The 18,742-nt window shown below is 38.2% G+C and overlaps 1 protein-coding gene across 15 annotated transcripts in view; it reads right to left on the bottom strand.

Moving 5' to 3' along the window:
• LOC114467420 (membrane-associated guanylate kinase, WW and PDZ domain-containing protein 1-like) overlaps positions 1–18,742 on the bottom strand; it is a 126,178-nt gene that overhangs the window by 59,532 nt on the left and 47,904 nt on the right. The window contains exon 1 of one of the 15 annotated variants that reach the window (XM_028453712.1): positions 18,070–18,372. The exons of the other annotated variants lie outside the window; for them this stretch is intronic. The gene's annotated coding sequence lies outside the window, so the exon portion shown is untranslated. Of the gene's footprint in view, positions 1–18,069; positions 18,373–18,742 lie in introns of those variants that run through there. 15 annotated transcript variants of the gene reach the window in all.

The following is an 18,742-nucleotide window of genomic DNA, read 5'->3' as shown; positions in this document are numbered from 1 at the left end:
AAACAATTTGTAAAAAATTCAGAATTTTTTGAGACCAAAGTGTTTTGGACGTTCTGAAAATTTGTAGGTAGAAACGTGTGTTCAGTATTACTGCTATCATTGTGCTCTTTGGGTTGGCAGTGCAATGAAGAACTTTCAGATTGATACATTAACAAATCCAAAGAGAATTCATCAATTAAGTCAAACAATATAAAACAAACTGTTTACATATATTCATAAAGTATAGAATTCGTAAAAAAAAACACTCCTCAGAAACCATCATCAATACTTTCCACAGCGGGTCTACAGCCCCAAGCCTGACCTCCTGCTAGAGTTAATGATTAGCGGTCTGTGCATGGCGGTCTGTGGCGTTTTACTTCACGGGGAGGACAATGACACCAGACAATAGAGACTCAACCTATTGTGTCTGTGTCTTCACAAAAAGGAGATGAGATGACATGCCAGATGGTTGACGGAAGTTGTGGTCCATCTGTGACCAGGTCAGAGTGTGTATGTTAAAAGACACACGCACACACACACACACACACACACACGCGCGCGCGCGCACACACACACACACACTCAGACATTTTCAGTTTTTAGAAAAACAAGTTTACCAAGATCCCAAATAAAGAGCACTAAATATAGTGGTGATTTACTAAGGTTTCTTGCGCAGATCATAAAAGGTGAGAAAATGGTGGCGACCGCTCTATTTAAATGAGTGTTTTCCATACATTATGACATACAGCATGGAGAATGCGGAAGAACAGAGTCGCCGCATGTGCAAAAGGAAATTTGAGGCCATTGAATTGAAAGAAGTAGCATCATAAGCAGGAGTAACTAGGCCTGGGTGATATATCGATATTTAACATATATAGAGTTTTCCATTTTACAATATCGCATATATATATATATATATTATAGCTTATTTTGTATCGAATTAGTTGTTTTAGGAGTCACTGCTTTCACTTCTTTTAAGATCAGCATGAAAGGCAAAGAAAGATGGATTTCTGCATGTGTTGTAACCCAGACTTTCACCTAAACAAGCTAAACTACAGAACTCACTCACACGTGCTGACCCTTTATAGGAGAAAAAGCCAAAAGTCACCCATATTGTCCAGCGGTTTGTTATTAAATGTGCCTGTGTGGCATTTTCTATCAGTAAATTTAACCCAGAAATGTCTTTCCGCTAAAACTTAATTAAGTTAAAATTAGATTTATACCATATATCACTATTGTAAGAAAAAATATCGAGATGTGAGTTTTGGTCCATATCGCCCAGCCCTAGGAGCAACATAACTACGACCGGGCACGTGGAACGTCTTTGTGCCGAATAGCACGTACCACGTTACCAAGAATTCAGTCAAATGACTCGGTCCCACTGAGAAAAAAAGGTCTCCGTGAGGCTCTTGACATCAGCTCATAGAATATCCATGTCAAATTACACCCCGATTCAACGAGCATTAAGGGAGGAGTATTCATTTGAAAATGCTGGGGCCCCCGTGGCACATACGGAGTAATGGGCCCCATTCATATATTGGTATGTGTCAATTAATTGGTACCACCAACTGTCGCAATATGTGACTTACAAATAAATGAGAAAACAACTTTAATGGAAATAGCAAAAAAAAAGGGGGGGGTGGGCCCCTAATCGAATTGTACAAGGCATAATCGTAATCTACGTTGAATTACCTTTGAAACGATATATCACACGACTATGTTCCCATAAATTTGGAAATTACCGGAAATGTGGGGTTAACCCCCGAACCCCATTTATTCATACCAAACTGCATTCTGATCTAACGAGAACTAACGGAGGAGTAGTCATTTAAAAAATGGGGCCCCAAATCAAAAATCGAGCTCCGAGCGTCGATGCGTACACATTCATAGATTATAACTACCAAATTTCATCCCAATCTGTTGGCGATTAACAGAGGAGTAACTAGTGTACACAACAACAAGAACAAGAAGAACAAAGTGAGTGGTGTTTTGAGTCCAGTAGCCCGGCCTAAAAACATGGTTACACAGTGAAGCAAAGATGGACAGACAGCTAAAAAACGAGGAACAAAGTTTAAAAAAATGCTCATACGAAATGTTTACATTATTTTTAGATATGCATCGAAATGAAATTTCTGGGCCAAAACCAAAAATTATGAAACGAAGGTCAAAAAACTAAAAACTGAGTACTAGTTGTGTACTAATTACTAAAATCAAGACGAACTTGATCCCACTCTTGTGTTCTTTAAATAATAATGTACAGGCCAATAACTGACTGGGCTGCTGAAGTGCATTTAAACTCTTGATAAAGATCATCTTCTCTGCTTTATTACAGTGAAATCTGTTCCTCTTATTATTGAGAACATGAGCTTCAGCACTAAACACTGAACAGTGTCACTGTCAGCACTCTGATCTCTTTCTGTACTATGTACGTCTCCTTCTCTCAGCAGGTTCTCCGCATCCACAAATAATGATCTTTATAACGCAGATCAAGTAGATCGCAGTAGATTCTGGTGAAACGTGTGATGGCAGACTCTAGGAGTCATTTTTCATTGTTTTCATCCCTTGGTCCGTCTCGACATCTTTGCTTTGAAGACGCTTCAGAGGTTTTGAAATACATTCTCACCACAGACAAGATGGCGCATCATCAAAGCATTCTGTTGTTTCTCTGATAATTTCTTTCGGTGGCCGAATTTTCATTGCATCAAATTATTTTTTATTCATTCATTGTAGAAATGTTGAGATCAGTTTTGTCCGTCATCTTTCATCGTGTCCTCCTTGCAATAATACCTGCAGCCATCTGTGAGTAAAGCTGTGAATGACTGATTCAGTTCCAGCTTTGGTAAATCACATTCATTTGCATCTCCTCCTCTCAGTTTTTTTGCGTCTTCTGACTAAAACGCCCAGATGACATTATTCATTAGAGGCAAACACGCTAAATATATTGCTTGTGTTATTTTTAGAGACAATAATCGGTGCGCCCGGGTGAGTAGATGAACCACAACAAGTGTCTGCGCATGTTGTGCCCCCCTTGAAAAATGAAAACTTTTCAGGTCTTCGCTCTCCATTGCAGCCAAATTTCAACAAAATTGGTTTAAAAAAATCAAAAAGGCAAAAAATTTAGACTATTCTTCAAAACACATACAAATGACATTAAATGGGCAATCAAGTTCTTTGAGTGCATTTTTTTTTTTTTTTTTTTTTTACTGTTTTTCATGCTGTGGAGACCTCATAACCATGTGAAAGTAGAATAAACAAACATCAAGCAAGGACTGTCCACTAAAACTCAACCATAAAAAAACCCCACTAATAACAGTTTTTAAGGCATGATTCACTTGAAAAAACACTTTTCAGGAGGGAGAGTTTTAATCCAATAACGAAAACCAAAGTCCAAAATAAGAAGAAAAAGAATAAACATGTGCACAGGGATAAAACCATTTATGTGGCGATTACAGCAGCGTAATGTACTGCTTTGTATTCACCTCAGAGGATCAAGAGGAGATGAAAGTGAAGCTATCGGAGAGTTTGAGTCACAGAACTGGGTGGTCCCATGGTGGAAGATGGTGTTTCTGATGTTTGCTCTAATGACACTGAGTGCTGAGCTGGGAACGAAGCTGTTATTCCAGGATATTCCTCACAGCGGAGGTTCTTCTATAGGTCGGACTCTTCTGCTGTGTCTGTTACAGAACAAATAGTGTTCTGTAACAAAATCGTCTTTTATGGCCAAAAAGGTTTTTTTTAAACGTGTCGTATTTATGCCTTTTGTTCCTCATTAACATGAGTGTTTTTATTTGCTACTCACTGTCCAGAGAAGCAACTTTTATTACAGTGGGGGCCACAAAATGTGATTGTCTGTCTGAGGGCCACATTATCAACATTAATGCTATCATTTGAAATAAGGACCAATCTGAGCATTAATACAGGAAAGAACCAATGGTTTTGTTGTCATTTTGTGTATTTTTGGTGGATTTTTGTTGTCTTTTTGCGCAATTTATTGCCATTTTGTGTGTTTATGTTCTCATTTTGTGTATTTACAGCACATGTGTCAAACCCAAGGTCCAGGGACCAAATCCGGCCCTTCAGAGCATTCGATTCGTCCCACAGGAGAAAGTGAAAATGACAGAGAAAACATTAATCATTGTGTAAATTACCAAATAATTCAGTTGTAAATTGTTATTGAAAGAACTCTCATTTTTTTCCAAAATCCTGCAATTTTTCTCAAATTATTCCACAAAATCTCTTCAAATTAAATACAAATTGGTAAAAAAAAAATCAAAGGACATCTAAGTATCTGTCACTTATTGCTTAGAATATATATTGTTGATGGCTTCCATACTTTATAATGATAATTTACAACTGGAAATGCAAACTTAATGTTGATTAGTTTTGAAATTGTTTGTATTCCCGCCAAAAACCTGCGGCCCACTTGTGATTGAACTGGTCTGTATTTGGCCCCTGAAATAAAATGAGTTTGACACCCATGATTTAAAGGTGCTGTTCCTTGTTTTTTTGGGGTTGGTTTTGCTCTCCACACATGCATTATGGACTTTGATATTGCTTGTCCAACTTCACTGCTTCTTCTTATTGTATCTTGATCACAATGCAGATTGTCGTCACATGGTCAATCGTCAGACCTCGGTACTGACAGTGACCTCGACCTCGTTCCTTTTCCCATCCGTGTGGTCAATCTTGCTATATTCTCCAACCACAGAAACAAAGGCAGCACCACAGTCAGCTGGGACTGCAGCTCAGATGAACTAACCACCCGACACTACCGTCAATAGGCTTCATTCATTCAGTGTGAAAAAGAGCTTCTCCGGTCATGAATGGATAACGTGACCTAACTACAATCTAGCAGGCCCGAGTACATCCAGTAAGGAGTCTTTTGCTTAGCCTTTATAGAAGTGGTTACCAACCGTTTTTGTCCTGTGTACCCCCTCAATATAGCATAAGTAGCCTACCTTCACATCTTCAGATGCTGTTTCATATTAGCAGGGTCTCGCAAAACTAAAACATTGGTTACCAAAGGGTCTTGCTTAATACACAAACTCAAAAATAATAAAAAGTGTGTTTAAGGAATAGAAATTCTTCAACACCTTTTGTCAAAAGCATAAATTAGTCAAGTTTCAATAAGTGGCAAGACAAAATCATAGCTTAATTTTTACATAAGACCCACTTTTACGATCACTCATGAACTCATTCATAATTTGGGCTTCGTTCAGGAAAGTGCCACATTTCTAAAGAGCCTCGGCTAAAACAAGCGGTAAACGGGCTTTACCATTTATGCGAGGGGAAAACATCAAATCTGGCAACACCAGTCACCACCGAATTGCACTGCTGGAGGCAGCAGACTGCAGCGCCAGAAGCTCTACCTCAGACATAACATACCTCATCACAACCCATACACCAAATCTGCAGCTTCTTTAAAAAAAAGTGGGATCCCCAATTACCGCTCTAAGGTGAAAGAACAACAAAAAGGTTATCATGGATTTTCTACCGACAAACTCAATCCAAATCAGCTCGACTGACTGTAATACTCAGGTCATTTTGGAGGGTTTAAAGAGAGAGCGAGAATTACAGGTGCCACAGTGGGGGACAGTTGCTCTAGTGGTCTCTGTCATTGCATCCTTGGGCAAGGCACTTTACCCACATTGTCAAGTATGAATGTAGCGTGTGAGTGAGTGTTGGTGGTGGTCAGAGGGGCAGTTGGCGCACTATGGCAGCCTTGCTTCCGTCAGTCTGCCCCAGGGCAGCAGTGGCTACAATAGTACCTTACCACCACTAAGTGTGGAGTGAAAGAATAATGCCTTAATTCTGTAAAGAGTCTCTGAGTGTCTATGATAAAGCGCGATATAAAATCCAATGCATTATTATTATTTTAAAAAAAACTATTGTCTAGGGTAGGTTTGAGTTTTTTTCTCAAACACAAGAACCAGTATGCAAAAATACTCCCCAGTAAACCAATGGCTTCTTGAGGAAAAAGTATTAAGTAATTTACACAGGCACTCATTGATCCCTATGATCTCATATCCACTATCAAATCCAAATTTGTTCTCATGGACATCACTGCAAAAGTGCCAAAACCAACATGGAATTGAAGGACATCACGATATAAGACAGTAAACAGTAAATGCAGATCACCAAACAGGTTGAGCTTGTTTGTACCGGTTTGGGCATTAAGATATTCAGTTAGTAAAGCTTTTTGTGTTACTGGGATAAACAACTAACACTGGTTTGCTCACTGTCTCTCATTTCCACCATTTTATTTAGAATTTTTGGGGGAAACACAACCAATAAAGTGTTAAGGTAATAAAATAATCCTGCACCTCTTAAGTTTTCAAACACATATTGAGCAAAAGTGTTCAGTGTAATTCCCTCTACAGATTAAAAGAAGTCACTAAGATAAGGGAAGACATGCTTCTAAAAAAAAAACATCAAGCCACGTTTTCCACTTTCATCTGATGAACCATGATAAGAGTGAGTCAGTCTTCAAACCAAACCGACAGAAACTCTTTAACCCACAGTGATAATCAGTTCCTTTGAAAAGCTACTTGCAGGACTGTTGATAGTGTGTCTGAACAGAGGAAAGAGGATGAAGGTGGTTCAGACATGACACAAACAACAGGAAAAACCATCACCTAATGCACAGGATGTGAAATCCCTCACATGATGGAACGCTCGTTGCTTTTCCCTTCATTCTCACCTCACCGTCTACACAGTGAGATGTAGCTTCTCCTTCAAGCTCCAACTTGATCTGGTCTTGATATGGTGTTATTGAGTGAGTAGTAGTTCCCATAAAGCACCTACGTATGTCTTGCTAGGATGTGCGTGTGTGCGTTTGTAATGTATTGATCTCAGCAGTGCTAAAAGGATAAAGAAGTACAGGCGAGCCTGTCCTCACCCTGTTACGTCATTAACACAGTCTCCTGGCATCTGTGTGCTGTTCTGCTGCAATACCTAAAGCTCTTAGTGCAACATGCAAGGTCTCAAAGTAGCAGAACCAGGACATATCGACAATTTACAAAGGCTATGATCTTATCAACTGGTTTTCCAAGACAAGCAAATACAGTATGTCTTGTTTCTAGAAGAAGACATTCAGGGATCTAAAGGAGGCTGAACCATCAGTTCTTTGTTTGTTCTTGATTGTACTGAGAATAATACCAAAGGATATTGGATGAATGTTGGGGTTGTGTTGCTCTTGCCCCAACCTTGGGTTCTTGGTTGTTGGATGTTCATGTTTTGGTTACCAGTTATCACTCTGTAGCGGTTTCTGTTTGGTATGTTTTCGTTGTGTCCGAGTCAGTTTAGTCCTTCTCTGTGTTCTGCGCACCCTGTCCTTTCTGTGTGTAAGTGCAGAGTGCATGTGTTTCTTAAGATGTCCATGAGCACAAAGAAAAAAAATTGTCTTTCATGTTTTTAATGCTTTTCCTCAAGCTCCTAATTTCCTAAGGTTTGTTTATTTGTGTTTTTTCTGCAGTTCCCCATTTTAGATTCGACGAACACTTTACATTCATACTGTTAAGGGTTTTCACTTTGTACTTTTTGCACTTCCCTTGACGTTTCTTAGAATTTTGAGTTACAACAAACCCTTTGCAACCTTTGTCAAGCTACACTCCTAGACCTCACCTTTCCTAAAAACATCAGAGGATGGCATTGCACACACAGGTACAGTACGTCATTATTTCTTAGCATTTCCTATTCCATATGAATGCAGCTTTAAATTGGCAAGGGACCTCCACCATTCTTTTAAAATGCTTGCATTCATGATTGTATTTCCCTCCATCATCTCTGTAGGGACTCGTAATTGTGGGAAACGGACCAAAAAACAGAATTAACTTCCTGAAACGGAAATGGCAATATTGTCATTATTTTTATACATTTATTTTAACCAAGCAGAAATTGCTGCTGCCCCAAAACTAGTATAGTTTTGAAAATCTTTCCATTTCCTATCCTTGTACAACTGTCTGGTTGGAAGTCTTGGTCCAACACAGAATTAGCCAAGTTGTTGCAATGCAAGAACTTAATAACAATTAAAAATTTTTTATACAACTTGCCAAGTTGTATATCCTACGACATGAACCACAAGCCTAAGCAGCAATAATTCCAACGTTACTAGCAACACTGTATTTGTACTCGCCACAGAATGGTGGTTTTTGAAGCAGTAATAGTTTGTAAAAGCCAAAAAGTGGACAATGGCTTACTGAATTAATGACTAAATAAACTGAAGCTATTTCTGCATCCATACCAAATCTACACACTCCCTTGTCGTATAGAATCACAAGTACATGACCAACTAAAACCATCAGCAATGAATGTGATTGTGTCAACAAAAACTCTAGTCAATGGGACGCAGAATGTGGACTAGTACTGATGACAGAGGCGTGATTGACACGGCAAGCATAACGTAAGCAACTGTTTTACCCGTATTCAGAAAACCTTCTTTGTTTACAGCTTTTTTCACACCTGGCAAAAGGTCTTGTACAGTTCACTATAGCTCAGTAAAAACATTGTATCATTTAAATGTTTCTTCCTTTGTTTTTGACGTGACTTGCTGTAGAATAAGCCTCATTTTGTGCCTGGCATAAGATTTACAGTAATACACATGTAGTTACAGGTAAAGCCCTCCTCTGTGGCACATTGTGGAGCTTGTAATTAGAGAGACAAAGAAAGGAAGATACACAGAAGAGTGTGTCAACACACATATCGCCGATTTAATGTGTGGACTAAAAATATCTGGCCTCACTGGCAGTTCATAAAAGGCTCTGGAATAAGGCACGTGAGTCCCAGAGGTGGACTGCATGATGACCCACATCTTGTTTCCTACTACAGGTTACTCACTCCGACTAAACATGGAACATAAACTATTGCAGGATTGTCCCTTTGCTGCGACAATAATTAGGCGTCCCAAAGCTGCACTCACTTTAATATAGAGCTTAAGAAGTTAAGAACAATATATAGGGCCTCTGATTTTCCGTTATCCCGGAAAACGAACAGAAAAAACTAAATTCATGTTTTGAAACAGAAAAAGCAATTTCCCAAGTTTTTTTAAAAAAAACATTTCTCTCACACATGTACGGTTTGTTTTGGGAAAATATCACATATTTACATACTTTTTAAATTGCAAAATGAGTGATTGAATGATTAGACACTTTGACGAATAGACAAATATGTCAAATTTCAACCATAATCCCATTAAAAATCTTGCACTACTTATCGAGGTTCATCTAGTTATCGGGTTATCCTGGGGTTGGAAGTACATGCCGAGCTTCATCTGAAGTGTGTTTTTAATGTGCTGTGATGAACAAGTGGTTGAGATTATTACGACTCATTCAAATCTGAAAAGGCTCTGGTACAAAGACAGGTTTAGCTGATGGTGTATTAGTTTAACTGGTGATTAGTTTGGCTTGTGACACACCATGGCAGAAGCATTGCAAATCAAAGCACACGGCTGTGCAAGATTTTGAGCAAAATTTGAGAGTAATTCGCCATTTGGTGGTGATTAAAAGTTCCATTTGTTGAGACTATATCACATATTTCCATGGGATTTTCCTGTTAAACGGGTGGCTGAGAGTTAATGTGGCTAGGGCGCATAATTTCAGCATAACATCAGGTTTAGGTAAATCAGGGGTGGCCAATCCTGGTCCTTGAATCAGGTGTGTTGGAAGAGGGAAACATGTAAAACATGCTGGATAGTGGCTCTTGAGGACCAGGATTGGCCACCCCTGAGGTAAATCATCGGATGCATAGAAAATGTAAACTTAATAAAAGTAGCTGACTCAATGAACTTTCTATTTAGAGTGTTTGGTTTGATTTCATGAAGTTTAATAACAAGCAAAGTCTAAATCTAAACAGAGGAAGATGATGAAACTAAAACTGAACCAAAAAATGGAACTTAACACAGAAATGGGTAAACCCTGAAACAGAATTGGAAAATCGGAGGCCCTAGATATAGTTTTTACATGAGGAAGACTCAAAATTAAGAGTGAGTTTGAAGTTTATATGCAAGATAGCTGCATTAGTTCTTAGTGCGTTGCAAAAAAAAAAAAAAGCAAGTACACTGTGTACCTGATGAGATGACTAAGATAAGTTTTATACAAAGCAAAAGGCTATCATTTATTCATCCATATTCTGACCCACTTATTCCTGTGAACGTTCCTGTAGATAGTAGGAGAAAACCCACACAAGCAAAGGGAGAACATGCAAACTACACATACAGAGTAAAGGAACAATCACACTAGTGTATCCGAACGAATCAACCCTTGCATTGATTGTTTGGACTTGCAATCAAACTTTAGAGTGTATCTAAGAAGTACGTTCTACTCCGGGTTAAAAACAGAGATCTCAGCAGACCTTAGGAGAACTGACTTACAGACAGCAGAACTGCAGCATGTGTGAAATAAAAAAAACAACATAAATCAATAAAGTGTCTGATATGCATATGTCCAGCAGTGAAGACGAGCAGGCGTGTGTGGACGTTTGGTGGAAACTCACAGGAATAACCAGGTTTTAACATGTTTAGCAGGTTAAAGAAATCATTGCTGAGGATGCAAACAAGCAAGTGAGGAAGTCATTGACTTGTTCACTCTACTCCTTTTTGCTGGTGAAAAATTACAACACTGTACAATATATATTATGTGGAAAAAAAATACATGGAGCTAGTGGGACTTACAAGTTTTTCCAGAAGATAATCTAGAGTGATTCTATTTGGCTCCAGTCCGGAGATATCGCTTCTCTCCCTTTCTGAAAACTCCCTTAGGGTGCTTTGCTTTCACACCGATATAGTCCAAGACTTGGGCCAAATTAGTGGAGAACAGCTCACTTTGTGTTCATAATGCACTTTTTGATCTGCTCTGAAACAGCCTCTGGTGCAGTTGCATGAGCTAGTCACTTATGGACGCTGTTACTGGACCAGAGACTTCTCTGGTCAGACAAACAGAATTAAGAAGAAGAGGTTCTCATCTATTGGTCAAACCGAGTACACAAGAGTGAAGAGAAAATTCCTCCTTCTGTCTGTTTTTTTGCCATGCTTTTGGTCGTTTTGATGATTTGTTTCGGGCCGTAAACGGTTTTCCTGTCTACCCACAATGCCGTGCAATTAAAGGCATCTTTAACACCCACAGTGCAACTGAATCACTCTAGACTTTGATTTGAAGCAAGTGTTTTAAGTTTGTTTTTTTTGTCGCTTTTATTGTCTCTACATTGTTTGATTTGGGTTAAGCCATTTAATTCTTATCTTTTTTTTCTTTTATCAAATAATTATTATTTATTATTATTATTATTATTATTATTATTATTATTATTATTATTATTATTATTATTGTTATTATTATTATTATTATTATTATTATTATTATAAACTATTTTGCTTTGCAACATACAAGACAAAGGGCAAAAACAAACAACCATCCGATAAAATAGAAATGTCCATGGAATAAAAACACCAAACCACCTTTCAAAAAATCAGTTTATATGCCGACGACATTCTGCTCTTTTGTTTTTTTTTTTGTTGTTTTTTTTTTTTACAGAAACCACACTTATCCCGGCAAGAAACAATTAAAAAAATAGAAACATATTGAAAAAATATCAAACTACTCCATAAAGTGGCACAGTGTTTTAAGTTTTGATTCTTAGCTGTTCTTTAGTGTCCAATCCAGGGGCTTGAACCCAGCACCTTCTTGCAGTGAAGCATCTTAAATCATCAGATACATAGTTTTTTTTTTTTTTTTAATGTTTTAATTTCTTTCCATTGATTATCCCAACAATAAATAGGAGGTTTAGATGATTTAACTTCATAGTAAACTACAGTAGGTTACAGCAATGCTGTCTAAAGGGTATGTAAAAAAACAACAAATTCTCATTCGACAACTCTTCTTATACAATGAGGTTGAACATTATCTTAAGTTTCCACATTTTATGAACAAACTTAGAACAAAGCTAGGATAATGATGGCGTAATACGTATACAGGCCATTTTATGTAGCTTCAAAGCTTGAGAACAGTGGATCCAAAGGCCATCTGGATACTGAATCTTTTACAAAGCACAAGCCTTGCACTGTTTTGCCAGAATAGAAAATGTATAATCTCTCACTGTGTGGCATCATTAGGAAAAAGTAACAAAAACCCCGAAATGAAATCATATTTTGTCAAAAACGAATATTGTAGACAAACATTTAATCTACATGGCAGCACTGAAGAAGGCTCAATATTGAGAGAGAAACTGTTATCTGCAGAGACTGACTAAATATTCGGATTCCAAGAACCAATGCATATATGTGACTAATCATTAGTGATGAGAACAGTCCATGTTCATAGCTCAAAGCTGATCTAATTACAAGGAACTGAGGAAGATGCTAAGTTGTTTACTGAAGACCCAAATATATTCCAGACCTTAACCCTGACAAACTTTTTTCAAGTCTTTTTTTTGTATATTTTGAGATAGTAGGTGGAGTTGTATTACTTCACCAAATTTCAGTTTCCTATGTGATGTAGTTATTGAGATATTGAAAGCTGAAAATGGATAAAAAATAAAAAACGAAACGTACCCCCCTCAGTAAATTGGCCATATCTCAAAAAGTGGTCATCCGATCAAACTAAAATGTCACAATGTGCCTATTGTATAATCACAGAACAATTGGTAAAAAATCTACAAATTTTTTTCGACCAAAGTGCATGGGCCATTTGTTGAAATGACATGGAATGGCCCAATGTGTTTTTTCTTGGTCTCTTTTTAACAGCCAAACACATCGTAGTAATCATGTAAAGCACATTGAATTGCTTGTATTTGAAATGTGCCAAACAAATTACATAGCAAACATAGCAAAATATATGAAATGCAGAGCAGGGAAACCATCTTTGCTCTCTGAGAGCTGTTGTCCTGTCCTGACCTCAGAACCTCTGCAGCTCTGTTACCTGGGGATGAAGTGAACTGAATAACCCTCCACGGACACCTACGTCACCCCTCGCTCCGTTCAGTTAGATCAACATTGACAAGAAATTAATTCTATAGAGAAAAAACCAACAACAAACCTAGTCTTAAAGGAAACACTGTCACCACCACTAAAACCAACACACCCCAGTAACACATATCAACAATAGGCAATGGGCCGACACCACTCTGGTGACATCTGATACTCTCCATCGTCTTCCTGCTGTTGAAGGTCTGAGGGGCTTCCACTCATTGTCTGAGACACACAAACACACACACACCACACATGCACAATCAGCAGGGGTTAAAAGCAGCAGATGTTTGGCTGAACCTGCGTGCACGTGCTTCAGTGTGTGTGTAAATCTGATAGTGGGATTGTGACTTCCTTCTTTACTTGTTTATATACCGAGAGCATTTTCACACACATTGTAAATGTGTCAGTCACTCGTCTGTAGGCGGATCACATTTAAGCGCAGTGACAGTAGTAAACAAACCAAGCAGATCTCCTTATTTAATGCTAACCTCTCGTGCACTTTCCACAAGATAAAAACTTGAAAAATCGAAAAATCCATGCTTTGTTTCCAGAAACAAACACACGCTGTCTGTTGATGGGAGTGTGTGTGTTATGAAAACACTGGGTTACCTGAGACGCAAATACATGCATATCTCAGTGCAGCGCGAGTAGGGGAAGGGCAAAGAAAGCAAACAGTCACACAGGGAGTTAGCAGGGGACTCTCCTGGGCCTCTAAGCCAATTACTGGAGCCGCATTGATTGAGGCAGCACTTTAAGGCCTCATCTACACAAGTAGTCCCTTAATACACTGGTCAGATGATGGAAGCGGATCAACCACAAACTAAGGATGGGCCGACGTCTGCATCCATTACACCATATGTGACAAACTCAAGGCCCATGGGCCAAATCCAGCCGTTTGGAACATCAAAATCGGCCCACAGAACAAAGTAGAAATGACAGAAAACATGAATCATTGTGTAAATCAGGGGTGTCAAACATATTTTAGTTCAAGGGTCAAATACAGACCACTTTGTTCTCAAGTGGGCCAAAAATTGTAGGAGGGAAAACAAGCAATTTCAACATTATTCTGCCCTATAAATATATGTAAAGTAATGGAAGTTCCAGACAATATACAGTCTTTAAAATTCTAAATTTCATTCAATTTGGGGAAAAAAATGTGGAATAATTTTTATAAAATTGCAGGATTCTGGGAAAATTTAAGATTTATTTCTCAACAATTTGCAATTAAAATATTCAAAATTCAAGATTCAAAGTATTTATTATCATGTGCACGGTAATGAAATATGTTTCCCTGTAGAGTGAAATTCCTATTTTTCTGTCCACACTGGATGCCAAAAAATAAATAATAAAATACATAAATAAACAAAGAACAAACAAAACAAACAAAATAAAGGTATAACAACAATATATCTTAAAAAGTAATTAAGATATATAAGAAAAATCACATAAAATGTACTGTGCAGTGGTGTGAAGGTGAAGCATATCTAATATTCAAAAATGACATCATGTAATAAAAACATGGTAAAACTGTGTGCCTTGGCAAATATTATGGATATTTATTGAACGATTCATGTTTTCTGTAATTTTGGCTTTATCCTGCGGGCTGAATTTGATGCTCTCAAGGGGCGGTTTTGGCTGCCGGGCCTTGAGTTTGACACATGGTGTAAATTAACTTAAACAATATTTGCAGGTGCTCACAGTTTTCTCTGTGCTTATATCGCATGATCGCAGCCTTTTTTAATAATAAACAGCTGAAAAAACTGAAAATATTCCCCGTAATTAAATAGAAATTGGTCACAAAATCTAGGAAATCTAAAGTGAAGATCCTGTTGGGACTGATATATATATATATATATATATATATATATATATATATATATATATATATATATATCACTTAGTGTCTGTTTTCTACATAATTTTGTATTTTATGTATAGAATTGTAAACTAGGGCACCCTGAGTTTGACACCCCTGCATTACAGTGGGGTCACATATTTAGTGGGACACATATTTAGAGACACTAATACTGCACAAAAATGCATATTTGCTCAATTTAAAGATGTTTCTAAACATAGACAATGTCTGACCTGTATTATCAGTCCTCATTGGTTGACTGCGACAGCAACGTGAGCACCACTGTATGTCCTCAGTCTTGTGTTCAATCAGCACTTTTATTCCCCATTAAAGTAAATGCTGGGCTATAATGATTTATGAAGGGGAACAGGGAGCAAATGGATGTAGTGGAGGCCCTCAGATGAATGATTAAGTAAATAGCAGCCCCACTTCTGATCCTATCAGGGACCGGGGTGCAGCTGGGAGCACGCCAGCCAGTAGTAGATCCAATAAACTACGCCATGGTTGTGAACGCATCACAGAAGGGAGTCCCAATGCATTCCATTCTCTGTCACAGCACAAGAAAATGTGAAAGAAACACCAAAACTAACCAAGAAACACAATGAAGGCTTTTGTAGAGGTGCAATACCTTTATATTACGCCTTCTATTGGCATACATTGATCATAATTGACAAGCGCCAAATCTCCTCTTTGTCTGATATTGGCAGTTATCAGGATTATTGGGCTGGAAGAACATTCCTATTCCCATTATTAACCATACAGTAGGTCCAAATGTATGCCATCATTTTTTTTATACCACGAGGAAATGAGCAAACCAGATGAAACTGGATAATGGGGTAATCAAGGAACCAAGCTGACAGTTATGAGGAGAGATATGAATTTTTGAAATTTGGCCAATGATGAGAGATAGGGAGCCTTTGCTGCCGCCGTCCCCGCCCTCTGGAACTCACTCCCACAATCCATGAAGAACGCAGAGTCATTACAGAACTTTAAAACACTCCTCAAAACCCACCTGTTCAAACTTTGCTTTTCCTTAACCTTTTTTTTAACTTTCATTGTTTATTTTTCTGTAAAGCGGCTTTGAATCCCAAAAAAAGTGCTATATAAAACTGATTTATAATTATTATTATCATTATGTTTCAAACTAATCCAGAATCAGTATATTGATTCAGATCGTCTCCAAAATTTTATGGAATATTCCATGGTGTAAAGCAATGATTTTCAACCATGGGGTCGGGACCCCATGTGGGGTTACCTGGAGTTTAAATGGGGAGACCTTACTGTCTAGTAATTAATAAAAAAAAAAAAAATATAAAATTAAAAATACATTTCTGAATTGTTTTAATTATTATTCTTTTTCAAATTAAAACAACACACAATCGTAAACGCTTATACTCTATACTTTCACTTTGTCAAATATAAATCTAGTTATCATTATTATTATAAATATTATTATTATAATTATTATTATTAATAATAATAATATTACTTGTCACTAATCCTGGCTCTTCTATTTGTAATACAGTATAACAAACATGATCAAAAACTAATTCTAAAAGAAAGAAAAAAATATTTACTTAGGGTTGCCAGAAGTTCTTGATATCAAAATGGGGTCACACTCCAAAAAAGGTTGGGAACCACTGGCGTAAGGTCAGTCTTTGGTTGAAATTTCGTCAAAATCTCTTAACTACTTTTGACGTAATCCTGCTAATAGACAAACAAATACATAAATAAAAAAGCGAGTGAAAATATTTCCTCTTTTGCAGTGGTAATAATAACCAATTAGCTTAACTAGCATTTGTTCTTTCATATCATGTGGCATGAAACATGTTTAAAGTCTCCCAGCCAATACCTTACCACTTGAGCTTTAATCTATAATGTATTATTTAAAACTCCAGCTCTACTGCAGCAATTGAAAACATGTTTTTTGTGTAAAAACCTGCAGGTGCTTGGGAAGATCCCTGCCTCTTTAAAAAAATAATGAAAATGTAATCCAGTCCCTTTTAATGCTAGCAAGAAAAGCTATAATGGTAAAATGGGTTGGAGAGGCCCCTCCTTCTATCTCTGTGTGGAAATCTCTGATCTCGGAGGTTGTGACTCTGGAAAAACTTGGACATTGCATCAATGGAAGGACTCATCTTTTTTTGCAGGAATGGAGAAAACCACTGGAACTTCTGGGACTCGATTATAATCTGGATTTAAATTGATAACTTTATTTGATTTTATTTCATTTGTTGCCACTGAACGGAGGACACAAGTTTGATTTGGGTTTGAACATATTATATTGGTAGATGTCATCATAGGCTATGGGCAAATATGTAAATGTTGCAGTATTTCACTGTGCTGTGTTTGCCACATACATTACTATAGGGACCAGTCTCGCGGCTCTGTTATTATTATTGTTGTTGTTGGTGCAGTATCATTTGTTTACTGTGTAATGTTTGTGTAATTGTTCCTGTTAAAAAAAAAGAAAAACTGTAATAAACAGAATATACAAAAAAAAAAAAAAAAAAAAAAAAAACCTGCAGGTTCCAAGCTGCCAATGCTCGATAAAAGGGATGACGAAGTTTCCCCCATACAGCCCATAAGAACCTAGAAGAGGGAGAGAGCAGACACAATACTGCTGCTGCTGCTGCTGCTGCTGCCCAACACAACAGGCCATTCTTTCAGCTCGCGCCACAACACTCCTCACAGCTGAGTCCAGTCGCTATTCTCCTGCTGCTCCCCCGGCTCCCTCCCCATCTCTCCCCCTTTCACAATGAGCGAGCGAGGGGAGACTGGAAATGAAAAGTAGGCAAGCACATCCAATCTAAAGCATCATTAGCTTAGACGTCTCAAAAACTGGCACAAAAGATTGCAGAGCCTTTTTGTTTGTTTGGTTTTTGTCTCTGAGGAACAAGAAAAAAGCAGGTTCCATTAAAAAGGTAAAGCCAAGTAGATAAGGAGGGGTGATTGAATGAGTAAAATATAGAATATCTATAGAAAGATGACACTGCAGTTGTGAATTAAAAAGGAAATGTGCTGCCCAGCAGGTGAATGTGTCACCAAATCTATGATTTCAACCTCAGGAAAACAAACAAGGAGTGTTTGTATCTACAGATCACAACAGAAAAATACATCCTATAAAAACCCATACACAAATCTGCACAGGCACTGATTCTCCATCCACATGCAGACATTACTGGATCTGTTCATTTCCCCCTTAGCCACACCTTCTCTAATCCAATCCTAGAAGCGAGAGCATCATTCCCAGGAGAAGACGTAAATGTTAAAGAATTACCTCGACGTCACCACCAACACCACCAACACCACCACCACTGCTGCTGCTGCTGCTGCTGTCTCTCCTTTCCTCCTGCTGCTTATTCCACAGATGGATTCAAAAAGACATCTCCAAGCAGAGGGAATTCTGCTCCTCTGCTCCATCCAAGCCCTCCATGTACCATCCAGCTGCCTGTGAACCAGTGCTAGCTTCAATAGCTCGCGAGCTCATTCATGCAGGCAGCTAGTAGGCAGCTGGCGTTTTTCTTCAAAGCTCTACAGGCAGAGCAAATTAGAGGTCCAGCCCAGCTTAGAGGCTAAGCCAATGTGAGCTACTCACACTCCGGCTCTCGTCTGGAGCCAATGGCTGCAGCCCCACAGCACCCTGCAAACTCCCGCCCCTCACCGCCCTCTCGCTCTCTCTCTCCATCGCTTACTCTCCTCTATCTTCCCCTTGTTCCTTCCCCCTTCACTCACTATCTTAGACATAAATATAGACTCCTGGCATTACCTAACACATGGTTCCTCATGATAAACAGCGAGCTTCGTGCAGGTCTTTTACTAAGAAAACCTCAGTGGGGATGAATGAAGGATTAACGAAGGGTGTAGACTGTATAATGGAGAAAAGGGGGAGGGGGAGTGATAAGACAAGTATTTTATTGTGCGAGAAGAAGACTGTAAAATCATGCAACTTT

Source organism: Gouania willdenowi, chromosome 7, assembly GCF_900634775.1.
Source record: "Gouania willdenowi chromosome 7, fGouWil2.1, whole genome shotgun sequence".
Lineage (NCBI taxonomy): Eukaryota > Metazoa > Chordata > Actinopteri > Blenniiformes > Gobiesocidae > Gouania > Gouania willdenowi.
This window is presented reverse-complemented; position numbering and strand designations above follow the sequence as displayed.